Here is a 26,469-nt window from a genome sequence, read left to right as displayed (position 1 = left end):
ATATTTGTCATGCATATGACAGAGTAACCCATCTACCAAACTCTAACTCATGCCTGTAGTTCCACCCTTGTTTTTGTTTAGTTTAAGCTTGAGTAGAGATCCCAGGTTTTTTGTTTTCGCATAGGAAATCTAACCAAATTCTATTGATTGAGCTGAAGAAGGGCAGAAAGATTTTTTGTGGAAGCTGGTTGGAAAGTTGATGATGAGTGGAACGATCATCATTTTGATATTTTCCAACCTGCTCCACCAAGTTATGTGTTCAGGAGACCATTGTGTTAACAAATCCCTAACCTTGGTTTCAATTTTGTTCTCATTTAGTGTGAGGGTCTCTGCTAGATCTTTACCAAACCAAATACCAAAATATTGTATTTGAGTCATTTTGCCATTTTACATCCATATCTGTAGGATGGAAGGGGTGTAGTGAACGTTCAGGGGAAACACTTTTTCAGATATTGCTGAGAATTCCTGTATCACATCCATGATGTAAGGAAGTGCGGTGTCTGCTTCATCCGAGAAAATTAAAACATCTTCAGCATACGCTGCCACCTGCTGTGATCCATAAGGAAAAGGAATCCCTTTAATTTCCAGTTTAGTTTTAATAGAGAGGAGCAGGAGTTGTTAGAAAATAAAAACAGGAGAGGGGAGAGAGGACACCCTTGTATAATGCCCTCTTGCAGTTTTAAAAGGTTTGAGACCTAGTTATCAATTCTGACGGTAGTGACTGGGTTTGAATAAAGAGCTAATTTTATTTTGATAAAATCTTCTCCAAGGTTGTATTTGTGAAGTATGGCCTTCAAGAAAATCCAGGAGACGCTATCAATGGCCTTTTTTCTGCATTTACGACAATTCAACTTTGAAAGGAGAGTTTAAGGCCTTGGCTTTCTCAAAAGGTTCTGATGTTGTCACTGGCCAACCTTCCTTTGAGGAATCCCGTTTGTGATGGATGAATTAGGAGATGTAGTTTTTCTAACCTGTTGGCAGGTATTTGGGCATAGAGTTTGCATGCTATGTTTATTAGGGAGAATTAAATGGTAATTTTCAATATGAAGATGGCCATTCCCTCCCTTTGGAATTATTACAATTGTGGCATTGGGAGAGAGCTGAAGAGTAACTGAGTGAAGTCTTTATAAAATTTACTAGTGAAGCCATCGGAGACAAGGACCTTCAAGATTTTTTTGATTTTTTGTTGATAAACGGTTTTATTCGGTTTTAACTGCCACTGGGTGGCCAACAAGATCTAGGCACAAATTAAGCATTCAATATCACATATACAGGTTAACAATCAAGCAAGCCAGGAAATATACATGAATGAGTCATTGACCCTCTACGAGCCTACGGTTTGAGTGTTACAGGTCAGAGGTGCAGCCACTTCCACCACACACTCTCATATTTTTGGGAACAACCTCTTGCCTCAAGCACCATTCTCTCATGTTGGGCACACCAGTCAACCCCACATCGCCACTTTGCGGTGGTGGGAGGAGCGGGGTTCATCCACTTTCTCGCAATGCCGTGTTTTGCGACCAGGAAGGCTGTACTCAGGAAGGCCTTCTCGGCTCTGGTGCCCTCAGCACCCTCTGCTATTCCCAGAAGGATCAGGTTGGGGTATAGGGGAACTGTCCACCCCAGTACCTCTGCCAGTTCTCTTGTTACTGCTGCCCAGTATGTTTGCAGAGGAGCACAGGACCAGACCATGTGGAAGAAGTCAGCAGGCACAACTGTACATCTGGGGCAAGTGACATCAGCTCTGTGTAGACGTAAGGGGGAAGGTATGCTATGTGAAGGTAGTAAGTCTGTATGAGCCTCACTTTGGAGGAGATTTTGAGTTCACAGGGAGCCATCAGGGCGTCACGCCAATCCTCTTCCTCCAGTTGTCCCACCCTGCCCCCCCCATGAGTCCGCAGGTGATGCAGTGAGGGGAGTTTAATATGAGAGTGCGGTAGATTTGTGGGATACCTCCACGTCCTAGGTTACCCATCAGGATTTTGGGTTTCTGTGTCACATATGTGGGTATGGAGGGCATGTCTGACCTGGAGGCATTTGTAGAATTGGGACTCCTGCAGGCTGGCAATGGAGGGTATATGTGTTCCTGACCACACGTCCCCTAGTTGGGAGATCCTGATGCTATCCCAAGTCCAGAAGCCAGCGACTGTTGCCACTTCTTTCAGCCAGGTGTCGTGCCATAGCGGGATTTGTTGTGTGAGTTTGTCATCCCGAAAGATAGAACTAAAGCACATCAACTATGCCCCAAAAACATGGGCCAAGGCCAGTACGGGCTAGCACCTTGCAGAGGTAGTCCCAGTCCACTGTATCAAACGCCTTCTCGAAATCGAGAAGGAGCCGGGCTAGGTCATGAGGTAGGTAGTGGAGGTGGGCAAGGGCCTTATGAAACCGTTGACTTCAGTGTCGAGTGCTTCTTTGCGGCATAAAGCCGCACTGGTCTGGGTGGACGAGTGTCTGTAGCACCTTTTTCAGTCTGTTGGCCAGGATCGTAGTGAAGATTTTTATTTCATGGTTGAGTAGGGAGATGGGCAGAGGAGATGGAGGGGGGCTGCGGTTTGGGGTTCACTACTATAGTGGCAGAGTCCAGGTCCTCTGGGAATGAGCCCAGGTGACACGCCTCTTCGAAAAGAGCGAGTAGGTGGGGGAGCAATAAGTCTCAGGTTTTCAAAAGGTATTCCATGGGGAACCCATCCGGGTCTGGTGTTTTCCCACAGTTCAGCCCCGAGAGGGCGTCTCCGACCTCTTCCATCATGATGGGATCGTCTAGTAGCTGGTAGTCCCCACGTGGAAGGGACGGCGGTTGACTGCGTCCAAGATGTAGGGGAGACGATGTAGCCTTACGGCTAAAGCGGTCAACCTCAAAGCTGGGTAACCAGGTTCAAGTCTCAGCAGGGACACTCAAGATCCTGTGATTCTGGGCAAATCACTCAATCACCCCGCGTCTAACAAAAATGAATGTGTCCATCTGTATCGAAACTGGTGCTCATGTAAAGCGCTCTGAAACTTGATATCTTTTGGTCGAGTTTGCTCTATATAAAACTAAAAGAAAAATGTATGATCACTGGATGCCCAATTCCTGTCTTTTGGCACGGAGTACAGTTCCTCGTAATAGATGGCAAAGGCTCGGGCAATGCCCAGCAGGGCCTGGTTGGCCTGTTTCGTCTCTGATCTCTGGGACTATTCTATTGGCCTGCTGGCGGGAAGCCAACCAGTATAGCATTTTCCCATTCCTGTGGCCCCAGCTGTAGATATTGGCCATTGTTGTGCGCCAGAGGAGCTTGGCTGCTTCTAGAGAGTGAAGGCGTATGTCCTCTTGGATGAGACGCAATTGGCTGGAAGTAGTTTCCTCTGGGTCAGAGAGGAGGCCTTGCTCCAGGCGGCCGGCCTGGGCTTCTAGCTGTGTGATAAGAGAGAGGCGTTTGCGCTCCCGCGTCCTGACCAAGTGTTTTGCGAATCCATGAATGGTGGCTTTGCTGGTGGACCAGAGCGTACTCACTCAGGCCACCGTTCCAGAGTTATTAAGGGAGTAGAATTGAAGCTCTTCTCTTAGGGCTTGGACAAATGTTTTGTCTTGAAGATACCACGCGTTGATGCGCCACATTGGTCTCAGTGCCGCATGGTAACGTCCCAGGCCAAGGAGTATGAGGGAGTGGTCTGAGATGCCTCTGGGCAATATGTCGATGTGAGTCTATGATTGGCAGTCCAGAGCTGGCAGGAGAACCAGGTCGATGCGTGAGTGGGTGTGGTGTGAGGCCGAGGTGTGCGTGTATTGCTGGAGTGTCGGGTGCCAGGACCACTAGGCGTCACAGAGGCCCCAGGTGAATAACCAGTCTGTAAGAAGCCTGGTTCCAGGGTTTCTGGAGGCAGTGGGCCCAGTGCAGTCACGCGTCAGTGCAGGGACTGCATTAAAGTCACACCCCAACACAGTAAAACCGTGTGGAGATGGGCAAGAAGTGTCAATAGGTCAGTTCGGCAGCTCCCTAGGGCAGCCGGGGGGGCGTAGATGAACAGCAGAATGATCACCCGTTTCTCCAGAGCCAGAGACCACCCCTGGGAATCACGGGAAACACGAGAAACCACTAAGGGGAAGAAACAGTGCTGAAGGTTTGTGTCTCCACGCGAGAACCCCGCGTGAAAGAACCTGTCGTAGCCTTTGCGGGACAGGAAAGGACAGCTTTCGCCTTGAAGGTGGGTTTCCTGCAGGAGTAGAACCACCTTTAAGTGGCGATGGGCAAATGTAAAGACTGCTGAGCGTTTGATCCGGTCTAGTAGACCGTTAACGTTCCATGATAGTACCTTGAATGCCAGCGGGTGGGGTCAAGTGTGTTTGTGGGGCGAGTTATGTGCCCGCCAGGGGCCAGGGGGAAGGCCTGTGCGGCAATGAGGTACGTGTCCAGGAGGCTCTGGAGATGACTCGGACTGCAGGTTCATGAATGCCCGGGAGATTAAAAAGTGTGCCTGTGCCTATGAGAAAGGAAACATCATAAACAATCAACATCTAACAAAAACCCCACCCACCAACTCACAACCCTCCCCATACTTCTACACGAGAAGTACCTGTCACCCAAAGGAAATTAAACATTAAAATCAGCATATGTTTGCCTTGATAGGTCTGTAATGAGGGTTGGGGTGAACCAATGTGAGGACAGGATTCACTAATGCCAGTTGCTACTAAAGAGTCAATTTAAGTTCCAGTTGAGGCGGCAATGCAAGGGGTCTGTTGTGCCCTGGTACAGGCTGGAGGTCCATGGCGATAGCGTCAGGTGCATGTTCCACGCCGGAGGCCAGGCAAAGTACAAGACTACGGGAAAGGTCTGAGTCCGACTGAGGGACCAAAAAGGCTTTCATGGAGGGAGACAAGGGTGCATGGCGCTCCCACGGTCAGGTCCCTTATCCGCTTGATGGTCCTTAGATGGGGCTCTCATAATAAGGCATGGTGATGAGGGGGAGTCCAGTGGAGAAGCCGAGCGGGTCCCAACACGCTGCCTCCGGTGGAGCCTTCCTCCATCAGCCACTGCCAGGCTGCCTCGGGTGTGCCAAAGAAGATGGACCTGTTCCAAAAAATGACTCAAAGTCTGGTTGGGAAAAGGAGGCGATATTGTAGACCCATGTTCCGCAGTTTCTGATTGATGTCTTGGAAGGATCGTCTGCATTATTGGACTTCCCTGGTGTAGTCTGGGAATATTAGGACTTTGGTGCGGAAATGTGGGAAATCTGGCTGGGCTCTTGCCTCAGCAAATACAAGGAGATGATGGATGGAGCACTGCAACTTTTCATACACTCACCCTCAGTCACAGATCTGTGTTGAATCCATCATCATTCTTTAGATCACGTCGCCACCTCAGTTCAGACCCAGCTATATGCAAATCAGTCTTGACCCTGTGCCTCATTGGAACAGTCCAGCCTAAACTGCCAAGCCAGGTCTTCCCTGAACCGGAAACAAGCATCCTGGGACCGGTTTCTGGGTAACACCCTTCATCAGCCATGCTAGCTCGAATTCAGTGGCAAAGTGAGCAAGGGACCCACATCTGGGCATAACCTGCCAACTTAGGGCGAACACAGTAAACACAAGGAGATGATGGAAGGAGCGCTGAAACTTTTTAGACACTCACCACCAGTCACAGATCTAGGTTGAATCCATCATCATTCCTTAGCTCACTTCGCCACCTCAGTTCAGACCCAGCTATATGCAAATCAGTCTTGACCCTGTACCTCATGGGAACAGTCCAGCCCGAACTACCGAGCCAGTTCGTCCCTGAACTGGAATCAAGCATCCTGGGACCGGTTTTTGCTTGTTTCCAGACCAGTGAAGAACTGGCCTGGCAGTTCGGGCTGGACTGTTCCCATTGGGCACTGGGTCAAGACTGATTTGCATATGGCTGAGTTCAAACTGTAAAGGCATGGTGAGCAAAAAAACACTGGATTTAGGGCCAGATCTCTGTACTGGGGTGAACGGTTTGGCATTCTGTCCATCAATTGTTATTTTTGCATTGGGCTCATGCCTCGCCTAGGACTGTGTCCAGATAGCGTAAGTTCAGGATGCGAATGATGATCGATCACGGGGCGATGCCAGGAGGTGGTCTCAAGCCAGAGAGTGATGGGCCAGCTCAACTGCAAACCAGGGGACAGGCGTCCTTCAGGCATCCAGGACCAGAGCCACTTTTCTATGAGTTCTGCCATTTGTTACGGGCCGTGTCCCCAACAGATTCTGGGACTCCCACAATGCGGATATTGTTGCGTCGTTAGCGGTTTTCCACGTCTTCCGTGTGTGCATGTAGCTCCTCCGAGCGAGCCAAGAGTGATGAAACTTGAGTTTTGAGGGTTGAGACGTGGTCTTCGACTGTGGAGATCTGTGACTCTGTCTCAGTGTTCCTGGCTATGGTGTTGTGGAGGTTTTGGCAAAGTAATGCAACATCCATTTTCACTTCCCCAACTCTGGCCTCAACTACAGCTTGAGAGGTTTGGATTGCCTGCAGTATGACTGAGAGATCATTGGGTGGGGCCCCAGCCTTGTCCGCGGGGTACTGGAGGCAGGACAGCTGGAGGGGGTGGTGTCGTGGTCTCTCAGCTTATGTGTTTATGCAGCACATGAGGCCTTGGTCTTCCCCATGATCTGAGTATCTCCGAGCTCCTGTTGAGTCTACCCCGGGCCTCAGGGCACAAAGTCCAGGGGGGGCACCGCTCTGCCACCCCAGGGAGAGACAGGTAACGACGCCGAAAAACCCCAGAGATAGCAGAAATCAAGGCCGTTGGCCGTACTGTCGCCCTGGGGGCAATCAAGAGGGGTAAGTAGAGGTGCTGTGGGTGGTCTTCCCTGCGGGCGAGTGCCCTGTACGAAATGGCCCTGGGTCCGTGTAGTGAGGCTGGAAATTGGTCTGGGGGCTGCCCGCTAGTCAGTGGGTGCGAGGGAGCCCTGTCACCGCAGGGGCATCCAGGGTTGCGCCCTCTACCGAGGACAGGCTGACGCACGCGGGTCAGGGCACGGGAGGAGCCGGGCTGTGGAAATAAAATTGACAATTGTGCCCCATCATTTCCCTGTTTCTGCCTGGTAGCCATTTGCCTCAGACAAACACCCATTTTGTGTGTGACATGCTCTCAGCAACTTGTCTGAAAACTGTCCTTCACATCCCCATTGAATCTTGCACAACCCCCTGCTCCTTGTGGTCGAGCCAATTCCAAGAAGCCTGCCTGTGTGCCTTCCCCCAGTTGTGCCAGAGACTCAGCCACATCCTGTCCATTGTTGGTAACTCAGCCTGTCACACCAGCTGCCCTGTGATCACCCCCAACTGAAAGAGGAAGCACGAGGTTAGGCCCTGAAACCACACCAACTAATAGAGGAAGCACAAGGCTGTACACTGTGAACACACATTTCTGTGGTTCTGCCAATTCCCAGAACCAGCAAGATAGTTCCTGTTTTACACAAGATGGTTCCTGTTCTTGACTCTAAGCCAGAGATAAACCCCCGAATGAGTAAGGGCCTTCAACTGAAAGAGAACACATTTCCACACATCACATGCCCTCTCACGAGACACAAGACACGCCCCTACCTTGACACATCTGTTGGAAATTACTGCTGGTCACTTCCCCTTTTCTTGTCACTTCTCCTTTCTTCTTTTGCCTATTGACTGAAAACTGTATAAATATTCTGATGTGTGAATAAAACTGCAGACCACTCCTGTAGCCGCTTGGTGCTGGAGCTCTCCCCTTAACTCGAGTTACTGGACCCTTTTTTTACTCGAACACCACGGACTCCTTTCTTTGCTTTGACTGAAATTATGATTATTAAGTATAGAAATTCTGAGATGAGGTAATATTGAATTAATTTACCACATTAATTGGCGCCCGAGCAGGGACATTCCCTTTTCCCCACGCGCCGGCGATATTGGACCCGGTACTGTCCCCTCCTGACCTTTGACGGACTTCAAAGTGCACAACGCGGGGAATTCCCGCTAACTCCCTCGAGGCAAAGAGGGGGACCAACTGCGGCCCGGCATCCACACGAGGCGGTGAGGAAAATTGCGGAACGTCCTGAACCAGAGCCCAACCTGTGAAGAGACGAATCCGAGGTTCTGCGACTCCCACCTTAGAAGCTACGCGCATTTTTAAGATCTTCAAGAGGCTTTCCAGTTATTTTTTTCGGTGAGTACTGCTGAAAAGTATAAAGACGGACTCACCACTTTCGTGGGTACGGTAAAGATATATGTTCTGTTTGTTTTTCTTTTTCTCTCAATTCTAAATCTTTGAAAAATCTTGCCATCATGCCTATTTTCTCGAAAATACGTAAGATAGCAACCAAAAGGAGTATTCTTGAGAAGGAAATTCCCCTTCCTCCTCGGGATACTCCAGGACACTTCATGTATGCAAAACATGGTGTCGGTGCAATTATTTATTGTGATTTATGGGTGGATTATACTAAAGACCTAGAACACAGATATAGATGGCCTGAAAATGGTACTTTTGACATGGAATGTATTATAAAATTAGAGGAACAGTTGTGGAAGGAAAAGGGAGTCCGCCAGTCACAAAGTGACTTGGTGGAATTATGGAGAAAAGAAGTCCATAGGAGGCAACAGAAGGAATTGCATAAAGTTGAAAAGGGTAAGAGAATGTCAGAGCAGGCCAAGAAAGAACAGTTACAAGAAATAGGGAAAGAAGTAGTTAGTGAAAGGAATAAAAGGGAACAAACAGCCATTTCTACTGGTTTTTATCCTGTATTGCCATCTGCACCTGAAAACCTTAACATTGCACCACCTAAGACACAACCTACCGCCCCATCACCAGAGGATACTTTCACCAATTTCCTCTTAGATACTCCACCTCCATATGAGGTTCCAGTAATTCAACACCCTCTGCCTCCGCCACCTTTTTTACAACATAACACACTACCTCTCACTCCAGAAGGGGGTGCCGTAGGTCCAGACCCAGGTAAAACAATTCCCGACTGCCCCTATGACCCGACTCCGAGCAACACAGGGGAGGCGGGCCGAATAAGTAAAATACTTCATGACTCCTGGGAAGAAATAAGAGATCTACCAGCAATTGACACGTTTCTTCAAGCGGCCTCTGAGTTTCTTCGTACTGGAGAGAACTCACGAGCCATTAACGCTATGACTACAAGAAGATCACACCCTGATAAAATGCACATGTATAGGTTCCTCCTTTGATGTTTCATAAAACACATACAAGCAGAGGAAAGAAATGTACCAGTTTCACTTTTTGACTTATTAGATTCCGCATCCGACCACACTAGTCTAGAACTTATAAATGATGCACTAGACAGGTTCACCCATAATGTGACCCGTATTCTGCAAAACTTGCAAACAAATGAAGAGAATAAGAAACTTGAGGAGGAAATTACTGAACCTACTGAAAAAGTCCTACCCGTTCGTTCTTCCACCCCTAATTCACGAACACCCCCGCCTACATTCCTCCAAGGTCACTCTGAACGATTATCTCCAGATGAGTTATTTGAAAAAACATCCAATGCATTAGACTACTGGTTAGACCAGGAACCTCCGCTTACACCGGAGGAGGAGGAAATAGCCAGAACTGCGACCCTATGGGTCTCTCAATATAAGATATATGACAATGATCTCATAGCCCAACTTTTTCTAGCATTACCACGCTCACATCAAAGATTAGCAAGTCTCTACATGGTACAACATCTCATCACACTCAACGACACTCATTTTAAACATGATCCAAGACTCGAAGATTTTCTGTCTGATTGCGCTGATAACATGTTCCTCCACAAAAGTTCAGTTTTTCTCAACACACTGAAATACCAGAAAACGACTGAATATAAATCTTTCAATAATACTTGTGGACCAATTAATAGACTTCCTCAAACACGCCAGTTCCCCATGAGAGAGGTCCACCCCAGAGCTGACACGAATGGCGCGCTACAACGCGTTTTTATTTATGTACCCTTGACAAAACTTGAGCTACTAAGGATAAAAGAGATAGTTCCCTCCCACTCAAAGGATCCTGCTGGATTCTTTAAAGAATTAGCAGATGTATTAATGATGGGAACATATACTCTTTCTGATATCACAGCAATTCTGAAATTATTGTTGCCATCGGGTATATATGACAAACTAAGAGAGAAAGATTGGGAAGTAGCAGGTGAACACATTAGATGGACCGAACTTCAGAATGACGAAAATACTAGAGTAGCAGGTCAAGGTATAGGAGACAGACTAAAAGCACTTCCTGGCACTATTTTAAAAGTGCTATCACAGTTACTGACAGTGAAAAAGAAGGACTAGGATACCATTTCCTCCTGCAAACAGAAACATGGTGAAGACATAGGAGATTATTACACCAGACTTGAAAAATGTTTTGCGTTAAATAGCGGCCTTACGCCGACAAGCGAAGCTTACCCGCATCTGTTTGTTTCCAAATTAGTAGACAACGCCTTGCCAGCTATTAAGGTGTTACAAATGCTACAATACCACCAAAATCGCATTAGGGATGAAGAAGAAAATGATAAGAAACGCATGAAAGACACCAAGATGAAAGCGTTGGTAGCTCAAACTGCACCCCAGCGCCAACAGACACCAGGTAGCCAGACAAACGTGAAGCGTTACAACAAACAATTGATGGACGGAATGCTGACAATGCAGACATTCTCCCCCAGTCAAGAGATCTGGGTTAAATCCATCGTTATTTTGCCCACTACACCACCCCAGTTTAGACATGGCCATATGCAAATCAGTCTTGACCCTGTGCCTCATGGGAACAGTCCAGCCCGAACTGCCAAGCCATGTCTTCCCTGGACCGGAATCAAGCATCCTAGGACCGGTTTCTGGCTATCAGCCGTCATCAGCCAGGATAGCTTGACTCCAGTGGCGTAGTGAGCACGGGTCCCACGTCTGGGAATACCCATCCCACTTAGGGCGAAAAGCGTTACAACAAACAATTGATGGACGGAATGCTGACAATGCAGACATTCTCCCCCAGTCAGGAGATCTGGGTTAAATCCATCGTTATTTTGCCCACTACACCACCCCAGTTTAGACATGGCCATATGCAAATCAGTCTTGACCCTGTGCCTCATGGGAACAGTCCAGCCCGAACTGCCAAGCCATGTCTTCCCTGGACCGGAATCAAGCATCCTAGGACCGGTTTCTGGCTATCAGCCGTCATCAGCCAGGATAGCTTGACTCCAGTGGCGTAGTGAGCACGGGTCCCACGTCTGGGAATACCCATCCCACTTAGGGCGAAAAGCGTTACAACAAACAATTGATGGACGGAATGCTGACAATGCAGACATTCTCCCCCAGTCAAGAGATCTGGGTTAAATCCATCGTTATTTTGCCCACTACACCACCCCAGTTTAGACATGGCCATATGCAAATCAGTCTTGACCCTGTGCCTCATGGGAACAGTCCAGCCCGAACTGCCAAGCCATGTCTTCCCTGGACCGGAATCAAGCATCCTAGGACCGTTTCTGGCTATCAGCCGTCATCAGCCAGGATAGCTTGACTCCAGTGGCGTAGTGAGCACGGGTCCCACGTCTGGGAATACCCATCCCACTTAGGGCGAAAAGCGTTACAACAAACAATTGATGGACGGAATGCTGACAATGTAGACATTCTCCCCCAGTCAGGAGATCTGGGTTAAATCCATCGTTATTTTGCCCACTACACCACCCCAGTTTAGACATGGCCATATGCAAATCAGTCTTGACCCTGTGCCTCATGGGAACAGTCCAGCCCGAACTGCCAAGCCATGTCTTCCCTGGACCGGAATCAAGCATCCTAGGACCGGTTTCTGGCTATCAGCCGTCATCAGCCAGGATAGCTTGACTCCAGTGGCGTAGTGAGCACGGGTCCCACGTCTGGAAATACCCATCCCACTTAGGGCGAAAAGCGTTACAACAAACAATTGATGGACGGAATGCTGACAATGCAGACATTCTCCCCCAGTCAAGAGATCTGGGTTAAATCCATCGTTATTTTGCCCACTACACCACCCCAGTTTAGACATGGCCATATGCAAATCAGTCTTGACCCTGTGCCTCATGGGAACAGTCCAGCCCGAACTGCCAAGCCATGTCTTCCCTGGACCGGAATCAAGCATCCTAGGACCGTTTCTGGCTATCAGCCGTCATCAGCCAGGATAGCTTGACTCCAGTGGCGTAGTGAGCACGGGTCCCACGTCTGGGAATACCCATCCCACTTAGGGCGAAAAGCGTTACAACAAACAATTGATGGACGGAATGCTGACAATGCAGACATTCTCCCCCAGTCAAGAGATCTGGGTTAAATCCATCGTTATTTTGCCCACTACACCACCCCAGTTTAGACATGGCCATATGCAAATCAGTCTTGACCCTGTGCCTCATGGGAACAGTCCAGCCCGAACTGCCAAGCCATGTCTTCCCTGGACCGGAATCAAGCATCCTAGGACCGGTTTCTGGCTATCAGCCGTCATCAGCCAGGATAGCTTGACTCCAGTGGCGTAGTGAGCACGGGTCCCACGTCTGGGAATACCCATCCCACTTAGGGCGAAAAGCGTTACAACAAACAATTGATGGACGGAATGCTGACAATGCAGACATTCTCCCCCAGTCAAGAGATCTGGGTTAAATCCATCGTTATTTTGCCCACTACACCACCCCAGTTTAGACATGGCCATATGCAAATCAGTCTTGACCCTGTGCCTCATGGGAACAGTCCAGCCCGAACTGCCAAGCCATGTCTTCCCTGGACCGGAATCAAGCATCCTAGGACCGGTTTCTGGCTATCAGCCGTCATCAGCCAGGATAGCTTGACTCCAGTGGCGTAGTGAGCACGGGTCCCACGTCTGGGAATACCCATCCCACTTAGGGCGAAAAGCATTACAACAAACAATTGATGGACGGAATGCTGACAATGCAGACATTCTCCCCCAGTCAAGAGATCTGGGTTAAATCCATCGTTATTTTGCCCACTACACCACCCCAGTTTAGACATGGCCATATGCAAATCAGTCTTGACCCTGTGCCTCATGGGAACAGTCCAGCCCGAACTGCCAAGCCATGTCTTCCCTGGACCGGAATCAAGCATCCTAGGAACGGTTTCTGGCTATCAGCCGTCATCAGCCAGGATAGCTTGACTCCAGTGGCGTAGTGAGCACGGGTCCCACGTCTGGGAATACCCATCCCACTTAGGGCGAAAAGCGTTACAACAAACAATTGATGGACGGAATGCTGACAATGCAGACATTCTCCCCCAGTCAAGAGATCTGGGTTAAATCCATTGTTATTTTGCCCACTACACCACCCCAGTTTAGACATGGCCATATGCAAATCAGTCTTGACCCTGTGCCTCATGGGAACAGTCCAGCCCGAACTGCCAAGCCATGTCTTCCCTGGACCGGAATCAAGCATCCTAGGACCGTTTCTGGCTATCAGCCGTCATCAGCCAGGATAGCTTGACTCCAGTGGCGTAGTGAGCACGGGTCCCACGTCTGGGAATACCCATCCCACTTAGGGCGAAAAGCGTTACAACAAACAATTGATGGACGGAATGTTGACAATGCAGACATTCTCCCCCAGTCAAGAGATCTGGGTTAAATCCATCGTTATTTTGCCCACTACACCACCCCAGTTTAGACATGGCCATATGCAAATCAGTCTTGACCCTGTGCCTCATGGGAACAGTCCAGCCCGAACTGCCAAGCCATGTCTTCCCTGGACCGGAATCAAGCATCCTAGGACCGGTTTCTGGCTATCAGCCGTCATCAGCCAGGATAGCTTGACTCCAGTGGCGTAGTGAGCACGGGTCCCACGTCTGGGAATACCCATCCCACTTAGGGCGAAAAGCGTTACAACAAACAATTGATGGACGGAATGCTGACAATGCAGACATTCTCCCCCAGTCAAGAGATCTGGGTTAAATCCATCGTTATTTTGCCCACTACACCACCCCAGTTTAGACATGGCCATATGCAAATCAGTCTTGACCCTGTGCCTCATGGGAACAGTCCAGCCCGAACTGCCAAGCCATGTCGTCCCTGGACCGGAATCAAGCATCCTAGGACCGGTTTCTGGCTATCAGCCGTCATCAGCCAGGATAGCTTGACTCCAGTGGCGTAGTGAGCACGGGTCCCACGTCTGGGAATACCCATCCCACTTAGGGCGAAAAGCGTTACAACAAACAATTGATGGACGGAATGCTGACAATGCAGACATTCTCCCCCAGTCAAGAGATCTGGGTTAAATCCATCGTTATTTTGCCCACTACACCACCCCAGTTTAGACATGGCCATATGCAAATCAGTCTTGACCCTGTGCCTCATGGGAACAGTCCAGCCCGAACTGCCAAGCCATGTCTTCCCTGGACCGGAATCAAGCATCCTAGGACCGTTTCTGGCTATCAGCCGTCATCAGCCAGGATAGCTTGACTCCAGTGGCGTAGTGAGCACGGGTCCCACGTCTGGGAATACCCATCCCACTTAGGGCGAAAAGCGTTACAACAAACAATTGATGGACGGAATGCTGACAATGCAGACATTCTCCCCCAGTCAAGAGATCTGGGTTAAATCCATCGTTATTTTGCCCACTACACCACCCCAGTTTAGACATGGCCATATGCAAATCAGTCTTGACCCTGTGCCTCATGGGAACAGTCCAGCCCGAACTGCCAAGCCATGTCTTCCCTGGACCGGAATCAAGCATCCTAGGACCGGTTTCTGGCTATCAGCCGTCATCAGCCAGGATAGCTTGACTCCAGTGGCGTAGTGAGCACGGGTCCCACGTCTGGGAATACCCATCCCACTTAGGGCGAAAAGCGTTACAACAAACAATTGATGGACGGAATGCTGACAATGCAGACATTCTCCCCCAGTCAAGAGATCTGGGTTAAATCCATCGTTATTTTGCCCACTACACCACCCCAGTTTAGACATGGCCATATGCAAATCAGTCTTGACCCTGTGCCTCATGGGAACAGTCCAGCCCGAACTGCCAAGCCATGTCGTCCCTGGACCGGAATCAAGCATCCTAGGACCGGTTTCTGGCTATCAGCCGTCATCAGCCAGGATAGCTTGACTCCAGTGGCGTAGTGAGCACGGGTCCCACGTCTGGGAATACCCATCCCACTTAGGGCGAAAAGCGTTACAACAAACAATTGATGGATGGAATGCTGACAATGCAGACATTCTCCCCCAGTCAAGAGATCTGGGTTAAATCCATCGTTATTTTGCCCACTACACCACCCCAGTTTAGACATGGCCATATGCAAATCAGTCTTGACCCTGTGCCTCATGGGAACAGTCCAGCCCGAACTGCCAAGCCATGTCTTCCCTGGAGCGGAATCAAGCATCCTAGGACCGGTTTCTGGCTATCAGACGTCATCAGCCAGGATAGCTTGACTCCAGTGGCGTAGTGAGCACGGGTCCCACGTCTGGGAATACCCATCCCACTTAGGGCAAAAAGTGTTACAACAAACAATTGATGGACGGAATGCTGACAATGTAGACATTCTCCCCCAGTCAAGAGATCTGGGTTAAATCCATCGTTATTTTGCCCACTACACCACCCCAGTTTAGACATGGCCATATGCAAATCAGTCTTGACCCTGTGCCTCATGGGAACAGTCCAGCCCGAACTGTCAAGCCATGTCTTCCCTGGACCGGAATCAAGCATCCTAGGACCGGTTTCTGGCTATCAGCCGTCATCAGCCAGGATAGCTTGACTCCAGTGGCGTAGTGAGCACGGGTCCCACGTCTGGGAATACCCATCCCACTTAGGGCGAAAAGCGTTACAACAAACAATTGATGGACGGAATGCTGACAATGCAGACATTCTCCCCCAGTCAAGAGATCTGGGTTAAATCCATCGTTATTTTGCCCACTACACCACCCCAGTTTAGACATGGCCATATGCAAATCAGTCTTGACCCTGTGCCTCATGGGAACAGTCCAGCCCGAACTGCCAAGCCATGTCTTCCCTGGACCGGAATCAAGCATCCTAGGACCGGTTTCTGGCTATCAGCCGTCATCAGCCAGGATAGCTTGACTCCAGTGGCGTAGTGAGCACGGGTCTCACGTCTGGGAATACCCATCCCACTTAGGGCGAAAAGCGTTACAACAAACAATTGATGGACGGAATGCTGACAATGCAGACATTCTCCCCCAGTCAAGAGATCTGGGTTAAATCCATCGTTATTTTGCCCACTACACCACCCCAGTTTAGACATGGCCATATGCAAATCAGTCTTGACCCTGTGCCTCATGGGAACAGTCCAGCCCGAACTGCCAAGCCATGTCTTCCCTGGACCGGAATCAAGCATCCTAGGACTGGTTTCTGGCTATCAGCCGTCATCAGCCAGGATAGCTTGACTCCAGTGGCGTAGTGAGCACGGGTCCCACGTCTGGGAATACCCATCCCACTTAGGGCGAAAAGCGTTACAACAAACAATTGATGGACGGAATGCTGACAATGCAACATTCTCCCCCAGTCAAGAGATCTGGGTTAAATCCATCGTTATTTTGCCCACTACACCACCCCAGTTTAGACATGGCCATATGCAAATCAGTCTTGACCCTGTGCCTCATGGGAACAGTCGAGCCCGAACTGCCAAGCCATGTCTTCCCTGGACCGGAATCAAGCATCCTAGGACCGGTTTCTGGCTATCAGCCGTCATCAGCCAGGATAGCTTGACTCCAGTGGCGTAGTGAGCACGGGTCCCACGTCTGGGAATACCCATCCCACTTAGGGCGAAAAGCGTTACAACAAACAATTGATGGACGGAATGCTGACAATGCAGACATTCTCCCCCAGTCAAGAGATCTGGGTTAAATCCATCGTTATTTTGCCCACTACACCACCCCAGTTTAGACATGGCCATAGGCAAATCAGTCTTGACCCTGTGCCTCATGGGAACAGTCCAGCCCGAACTGCCAAGCCATGTCGTCCCTGGACCGGAATCAAGCATCCTAGGACCGGTTTCTGGCTATCAGCCGTCATCAGCCAGGATAGCTTGACTCCAGTGGCGTAGTGAGCACGGGTCCCACGTCTGGGAATACCCATCCCACTTAGGGCGAAAAGCGTTACAACAAACAATTGATGGACGGAATGCTGACAATGCAGACATTCTCCCCTAGTCAAGAGATCTGGGTTAAATCCATCGTTATTTTGCCCACTACACCACCCCAGTTTAGACATGGCCATATGCAAATCAGTCTTGACCCTGTGCCTCATGGGAACAGTCCAGCCCGAACTGCCAAGCCATGTCTTCCCTGGACCGGAATCAAGCATCCTAGGACCGGTTTCTGGCTATCAGCCGTCATCAGCCAGGATAGCTTGACTCCAGTGGCGTAGTGAGCACGGGTCCCACGTCTGGGAATACCCATCCCACTTAGGGCGAAAAGCGTTACAACAAACAATTGATGGACGGAATGCTGACAATGCAGACATTCTCCCCCAGTCAAGAGATCTGGGTTAAATCCATCGTTATTTTGCCCACTACACCACCCCAGTTTAGACATGGCCATATGCAAATCAGTCTTGACCCTGTGCCTCATGGGAACAGTCCAGCCCGAACTGCCAAGCCATGTCTTCCCTGGACCGGAATCAAGCATCCTAGGACCGGTTTCTGGCTATCAGCCGTCATCAGCCAGGATAGCTTGACTCCAGTGGCGTAGTGAGCACGGGTCCCACGTCTGGGAATACCCATCCCACTTAGGGCGAAAAGCGTTACAACAAACAATTGATGGGCGGAATGCTGACAATGCAGACATTCTCCCCCAGTCAAGAGATCTGGGTTAAATCCATCGTTATTTTGCCCACTACACCACCCCAGTTTAGACATGGCCATATGCAAATCAGTCTTGACCCTGTGCCTCATGGGAACAGTCCAGCCCGAACTGCCAAGCCATGTCTTCCCTGGACCGGAATCAAGCATCCTAGGACCGGTTTCTGGCTATCAGCCGTCATCAGCCAGGATAGCTTGACTCCAGTGGCGTAGTGAGCACGGGTCCCACGTCTGGGAATACCCATCCCACTTAGGGCGAAAAACGTTACAACAAACAATTGATGGACGGAATGCTGACAATGCAGACATTCTCCCCCAGTCAAGAGATCTGGGTTAAATCCATCGTTATTTTGCCCACTACACCACCCCAGTTTAGACATGGCCCTATGCAAATTAGTCTTGACCCTGTGCCTCATGGGAACAGTCCAGCCCGAACTGCCAAGCCATGTCTTCCCTGGACCGGAATCAAGCATCCTAGGACCGGTTTCTGGCTATCAGCCGTCATCAGCCAGGATAGCTTGACTCCAGTGGCGTAGTGAGCACGGGTCCCACGTCTAGGAATACCCATCCCACTTAGGGCGAAAAGCGTTACAACAAACAATTGATGGACGGAATGCTGACAATGCAGACATTCTCCCCCAGTCAAGAGATCTGGGTTAAATCCATCGTTATTTTGCCCACTACACCACCCCAGTTTAGACATGGCCATATGCAAATCAGTCTTGACCCTGTGCCTCATGGAAACAGTCCAGCCCGAACTGCCAAGCCATGTCTTCCCTGGACCGGAATCAAGCATCCTAGGACCGGATTCTGGCTATCAGCCGTCATCAGCCAGGATAGCTTGACTCCAGTGGCGTAGTGAGCACGGGTCCCACGTCTGGGAATACCCATCCCACTTAGGGCGAAAAGCGTTACAACAAACAATTGATGGACGGAATGCTGACAATGCAGACATTCTCCCCCAGTCAAGAGATCTGGGTTAAATCCATCGTTATTTTGCCCACTACACCACCCCAGACAAACGTGAAGAGCACTTGTAATTATTACAAAAAGACGGGACACTTCGTTAAAGACTGCCCTGTCTTAAAGCACAATTTGGCTACTGGTGAGACACAGCCTCGTCCATATCAGCCAAAACAGAATGTTTCCCAAGACAGTTCAACACCTTCAGTTCCACCGACAACACAAATGGCCCAAATGAACATTATAGACAGCGACTACACTGAATACTACCCAGATTTTTCATGATGTTGCCCAGGGAGAGAAGATGACAAACTGCCCCTAATCCCCATCCCAGTAGATCAGAAAGGCCCATTTATAGAGGTCCGACTTCTTGGGGAGGATAGAAAGTTTCTACTAGACACTGGGGCCAGTAAAACAACAATAAGCCATCAAGAGGTCCCAGAGGCTCCTCTCTCGGGTTCAAAAAGTACTTCTCTGGGTTTCTCCGGACAACCTGTGACAAACGCCACGTCAAAACCACTGCCCTTGCAGGTTGGTCCTCTCACGACAACTACAGATCTTATATTGACAAAATCATGTCCAGAAAATTTGCTTGGTATAAAAACATTGAAAGAATTAGGAGCTGTTAATGTTTGCTCACCTAAAGATGTCAGATTATTTCTACGAGATTTTAAGGGCCACTACCCAAGTAGAGAATTAGACGAGCGTTTGAAAGATTTGCCACACACCCTTTGGGCCACTGATTCCACCACAGTAGGATGTATGGAAATAACACCTCACAAGGTTACACTGAAAGAGGGAGCCCAACTACCACGTATAAGACAATACAAAATTCCACCTCAAGCTGAACAAGCATTAATGTTAATTATTCAGGACCTAATACTGTCAGGTGTGATTAAAGAAACAACTTCGAACATTTGCAATTCCCCTGTTTTACCAGTTCATAAAAAAGTGGAACCAGGAACACCACCTGTCTACAGACTAGTGGTGGATTTGAGAGAGCTCAATAAATTTGTCATTCCACAACACCCTGTGGTCCCAGACATCTCCACTTTACTCACAGTCATAGATGCAGAAGCAACGCATTTTTCTGTCATTGACTTAAAAAACGCATTCTTCAGTATACCCATTCACCCAGACAGTCAATACCTTTTCGGCTTCTCTTACAAGGACGAAGTTTCCAATTCACAAGAGCTCCTCAAGGTTTCACTGAAAGTACAAGTGTATATAGCCAAGCGCTGAAAAGACAATTGGACACTATTCAAATGCCCACGGATACAGCCATACTACAATATGTTGATGATATCCTCATTACGGCCAGATCTGACGCAGCATGTTCTGAAGCATCACTACTAGTACTAGAATTCCTAGCTGCAAATGGCCATAAAGTTTCCCCTGGTAAGCTCCAATTTTGTTTACAGCAAGTGGCATACTTGGGGCACTTGCTGTCAAAGGAGGGTAGGCAGCTTACACAGGAACGCATCCAGCTCATACAACAAATACCACAACCAACAACACAGAAACAAGTTCGAGCTTTTGTTGGTCTCACCTCATATTGTAGACAGTGGATCCCGCAATTTGCACTCATTTCTAAACCATTAGTGCAGCTGACAACACTCGAAGCTGGCGCTACTCCACAATAACCCTGGACAGATGAACACATGCAAGCTTTTCAGTCTCTTAAAAAGACTATGTGTCAAGCCCCAGTGTTAGCAACACCTGATTACACCAAAGATTTTACCTTGTTTGTAACAGAAAACTCAGGTACAGCACTATCAGTCCTGATCCAACTTCAAGCAGACAGACATAGACCATGTGGTTATTTTTCAAGTACATTAGATCCAGTAGCACAAGCATTACCTGCATGTCTAAAATCAGTAGCAGCTACTGCACAAGCTATTAGACAAAGCGATGTTATTGTATTGGGACATCATCTGATAGTCCAGGTCCCACACGCTGTAGAACTTCTGCTAAACAGAACGCAACCACAGCATCTGACAATAGCCAGACTCACCGGATGTGAGATGACGCTTTTTCAGACACGTATTGAGATTAGACGATGCAACATTTTAAACCCAGCAACACTGTTGCCACTGACCACTCCTACTGAACAACTTCACGATTGTATTGACATAATTGATTTACTGACCAAACCCAGACCAGATTTACAAGATACTCCCCTTTCTAAGGCAGAAATGACACTTTTTGTTGATGGTTCTTGCATGAGACTCCCCACTGGAGAACTAGCAGCAGCCTATGCCGTCACAAATGGTACAAACACCTTGGAAGCACACAAGATAGAGATACTGTCGGCACAAGCAGCCGAACTCACACGAGCATGTCACTTAGCAAAAGGAAAATCAGTTAACATTTACACTGATTCACAGTACGCTTTCGGGGTTGTACACAACTTCGGCACATTGTGGAAAGAGAGAGGATTCCTCACATCACACGGGTCTAAAATACAGCATGCTACACTCATCACTGCCCTCTTAGAGGCCAGTCAGTTACCAGCGAAAGTTGCAGTATTAAAGTGTAAAGCGCACACAAAAGGAACCGATGAAATATCAAAAGGAAATGATTCCGCAGACAGTGCAGCCAAATTAGCAGCAAACACAGAATTGAATATACTACACCGCCAATACGCAATACGAGACCCCTTTTCTGACATCCAGGATGTCCAAAGTCACACCACACCACAGGAACTGCTAGAATGGAAGGAAAAAGGAGGGGTCCTTACAGATCAGGGTTGGATGACACCTGAAAGAGCAGTATGGTTTCTGCCGGATGCTATGGTACAGGTTATAATAAACACCATACATGGACCAGCGCATCTGGGAGAAAAAGCAATGTGAGACAGCATACAGAACATATGGCACAACAAACATTTGAGAGCTGCAGCCAAACAAAAGGTTAAAACGTGCACGATTTGTAATCAGTTCAACCCAGGTAAAGGCACAAAGGTGGAGCAGGGTGGATTCCAACCCCCTGACCATCCATTTGAAGTTCTCCAAATGGACTATATCCAGCTGGAGAGATGGAGAGGTCCCAAGTATGTGCTAGTTGTAGTATGTGCTCTGACCAGATGGACAGAAGCCTATCCCGTCCCAGATTACACTGCAACGACAACTGCTAAGCAACTAGTAAGAGAATATTTCCCGAGATATGGGTTGCCCCGCGTCATCTACTCAGACAACGGCTAGCCCTTCTCCTCTGAACTCATGAAGCAAATGTCTCTTCTGTTAGGGTACACTTGAAATTTCACTGCGTAAGACATCCTCAAGCAGCAGGTCTAGTAGAGAGACACAACCAGACTTTGAAGACAAAATTGGCCAAGATATGTACAGACAAAGGCGTGGACTGGATGGTAGCCTTACCGGTTGCCCTCTTCTACATGCGTATGGTAGCACATTCCAGAACTGGTCTATCTCCGTATGAGGTGGTCTTTGGCAGACCACCAAATATGTGGGGTACGCCAATGCCTAAAAAAATTACTGATGTAGACAGCAGAATATTGACTGATTACCTGGCTTCCTTGATGTCTGCACTCCAATCTTGTCATTCACAGGTCGCTGCAGCCTTCCCTGAGAAAACCGCCCCTGGAGAACACACCATCCGACCCGGCGACTGGGTGATGATAAGAAACTGCGACAGGACCAGTCCTCTTCAGCCCAGGTGGAAGACTCCAAAGCTCGCGCTCCTAACCACGCGGACGGCGGTGAAGGTCGAAGGCAGGAAGGGCTGGCTACACGCGAGCCACTGCCGGAAATATTTTGGACAAAGAGACACTGTTGCTGGCGACGCTGCCAACCCTAGTGACATTGTAACAGAACAATCTTTTGTGCCTTTGGAACTGACCCCACAACAAGAATATAAATCAAAGTTGAGGTCTGCCATCCGGACTCTGGCTAATTAAGTCCACTGGGCGCAGGTCCAGTGGTGAAGCGGTTGGAGCATGGGGACGGATTTAAACACCTCGACTATGTGGGAAAAAGATAGAATGAAACGCAGAAACAAGAACTTTAAGAAATTGTGTAGTGGTTCTATCATATGTTTAATGATATTGTTTTTCTTCATAACCAATGTGACGTGTCTTGGTTGGATCATCCACACTGTTTTTCCTCCAACACCACACACCTCTCATGCACCCAACAGCACTCAGGAACACACATATCATGACCTACCCCCTCATGAACAAGCCCATAGACTAGCCTTGCAAAACAATACCTTTATACAGATGTTACACTACACTCATCAGGCCAGCAATAGCTCAAATTGCTGGATATGTGGCCGCCTCCCACCTCATCAGAAAAAGGGAGGAATGCCTCTTTTGCCCTTTCCATTTTCCTATAATGGGACTTGTGAAGCCTGGTTCGCCCTAATAACAGCTGACGATACCACCCCCACCTCCTGCCCTGACGGAAATAATTCATGCAAGAATGGGTGGCCTTGGGGGAACTTAAACAAGGTACTTAATGCTGCCTGTTACCCAAATAAGGATGAAAGTCCTCAGGCGACAGGAACAGTCCTAGAAAGTGAAGAATACAAGCAAGGGAACATGACCATGTCCTACAAGATGTTAAATACCAAACCTAAAAAGTATGCTGGTCTCCCTTCCATCTCGGTCTCACCAGTAAAAGGACACCTGTGCATCCAGAAAAGTGTCTCTGTTCCATTAGGACACAGTGACTGTCATATCACTATAAGTTTTGAAGACACAGGAAAGTCCTCATTTCAAGCATCTCGCCATACTTATTTCGTCTGTGGCCAAACGGCCTATGTGGAGCTGCCCTTGAACTGGGGGGGAACTTGTTATATAGCATTCCTGTTACCCCCTGTCTTTGTGGCCCCATCCACTTACCACCGAGACCTCCTAGTGCCCCATGACAGACATAAAAGAACGATCGATCGATACCTCCTTGGTTGACCAAACAGAAACCTCATGGGAACAGTATACAGATTTTAACAAAGAGTTCTTCTTCTTTGTTGGCCCTGCACAGAACAGCAAGCTTATACGCAGGTTGACAAGGACCTTAGAGGCTATTGTAAACCAGACGGCGTCTGCCCTGGGGAGCTTAACCCAGGAGCAGTCCGCCATACGATTGGTTACTCTCCAAAATCGCCTTGTCCTTGACATCATCCTGGCTGACAGAGGCGGAGCCTGTAAAATTATAGGCTCTAGCTGCTGTATATTTATTCCTGATAATTCCCCATCTGTATACACGGCCATAACAAAATTACACAAGATAGCCGTAAGTTTACATCAAGAACCTGGCACCTGGACGTGGTCTGATTGGTTCTGGAAGATAATATCGTCCTGGGGATGGCAACTGCTGTCAGGAGCAGGTATAATATTCCTGATAATAACTGGATGCTGCCTTTGCATCCAATGTGGTCCTGCCCTGTGCAGTCTATGCGCTGCAAACTGCATTCCTAAACCACTTGTCCAGCAGGGAGAAAGGGAAAGAATTATGCTACAAGAATGTATAGATGATCTCATGCAAATTGAGATATAATATAGGTACACTCTGGGGCAAGGAGGGAATGTGGAAATAAAATTGACAATTGTGCCCCATCATTTCCCTGTTTCTGCCTGGTAGCCATTTGCCTCAGACAAACACTCATTTTGTGTGTGACATGCTCTCAGCAACTTGTCTGAAAACTGTCCTTCACATCCCCATTGAATCTTGCACAACCCCCTGCTCCTTGTGGTCGAGCCAATTCCAAGAAGCCTGCCTGTGTGCCTTCCCCCAGTTGTGCCAGAGACTCAGCCACATCCTGTCCATTGTTGGTAACTCAGCCTGTCACACCAGCTGCCCTGTGACCACCCCCAACTGAAAGAGGAAGCATGAGGTTAGGCCCTGAAACCACACCAACTAATTGAGGAAGCACAAGGCTGTACACTGTGAACACACATTTCTGTGGTCTGCCAATTCCCAGAACCAGCAAGATAGTTCCTGTTTTACACAAGATGGTTCCTGTTCTTGACTCTAAGCCAGAGATAAACCCCCGAATGAGGGCCTTCAACTAAAAGAGAACACATTTTCACACATCACATGCCCTCTCACGAGACACAAGACATGCCCCTACCTTGACACATCTGTTGGAAATGACTGCTTGTCACTTCCCTTTTTCTTGTCACTTCTCCTTTCTTCTTTTGCCTATTGACTGAAAACTGTATAAATATTCTGATGTGTGAATAAAACTGCAGACCACTCCTGTACCCGCTTGGTGCTGGAGCTCTCCCCTTAACTCGAGTTACTGGACCCTTTTTTTACTCGAACACCACGGACTCCTCTCTTTGCTTTGACTGAAATTATGATTATTAAGTATAGAAATTCTGAGATGAGGTAATATTGAATTAATTTACCACAGGGCGGAAAGCTGCAGCCGGGGGAGTGCAGGCACGTCAGTTCAGGTGGAACAAGGAGACAATACTGGGAAGAGGGGGGGCAGCCACTGGCTCACCGCAGGCATCCTGAAGGTCCAAGGGCACCACAAGCCAAGACCACCAGCCGTCAGATCAATCCCGCTTTCATGTCAGGGGGGGTGTACTCAGCCTCGGGTACTAGTTCAGCCCCCCCCCAGAGAGCAGGCACACAGCAATCCAGCGAGTGGCCCATATCCTATCACTCTGGTGGGGGGGAGAAGGGGGCCACAGGCACCGGCTCTACACCGATCCGTGCAGCTTGGTTGCAATCAGCTAATGCAGGATGGGGCAGCCCCAAGCAGCAGCCCCAAGCAGCCCCTCATACCTCCAGTCCATACCAGGCCTCCTGCCGGAATAGTTCACTGGTGCTGCATCAGCCTCCTGGTCCTGGTGGGGGCGGCGCTGCTCTGCAGGACCCAGGGGAAGGCGTCCCAGGTCTCGTGGAAGGGTGGGACCGGGCAGGGTAGCAAAACGAATCTGGTGGCTGGAATCACCTGGTGGGCCCTCTGGGGTGTCGCATAGTCCCAGGCGCCGACCCTGCACCCATCTGTGCAGCGGGCTCAGGCGCGGGACCTCAAGGTGATAGACAGTCTCCACAAGGGCTCAGGATGGCCCACAGTCTCAGGCCTGCTGCCTCTGCCTCACTCACTGCTTGTTAGACCGGTGTCAGGACCTGCCGCGCCGTCTCAGACTTGCAGGCCCTGGACAGAGTCACCACAGGCCGCTGCAGGGGGGCAGGAGGAGGAGAGAAAGTTCTATGTAAGCTGGCCGGCTGGAATCACCAGGCCTCATGGCGTGGGTCCCTCAGGTCACCGTGTAGCCTTGGCAGTGTGTGAGGGGTCCTCCCCTCAATCTTGTCAGAGTCTGCAGGTGGGGGCCCATGCCACTGCACACCCCTCCAAGGCACCACCAGTCCGGCCCCGGGCCCCAGCGGCCTGCTCGTTCCAGGAAAGGTATTCCACTGGGCCGCAAGGCCCCGTCCTTCCCCCTGCAGCAGCGCAGCAATCTGATCGCCTAGCAGCCGACAGGCGTTGCAGGATACAGCAGGAGCCCTCCGGAAAGGGCATGGAGAAATCTGGGGATAGGCAGCCGCTCGCGTTGCAGATGTCCGTTGAATCAGTTTGGTTCATGGCAGAGATCACAGCTCAAGTGAGCTTTGGCCGCCATGTTGGCCTTCTTGGCCACGCCCCCTCTTCCAGATTTTTAAATCATGAATAGATTTTTGAATTTAAGATTGAGGGATGGATGAGGAGGAGCCTAGCGCGCATCCAAGATGGTCGCGTGAGCACAGGGCTCCCCGGACCCTTTCTGCTCCTCGGAATATATCCTGAG

Source organism: Triturus cristatus, chromosome 3_1 (assembly GCF_964204655.1).
Source record: "Triturus cristatus chromosome 3_1, aTriCri1.1, whole genome shotgun sequence".
In the NCBI taxonomy this organism is placed as follows: Eukaryota; Metazoa; Chordata; class Amphibia; order Caudata; family Salamandridae; genus Triturus; species Triturus cristatus.
Note: the sequence above shows the minus strand (reverse complement) of the source record.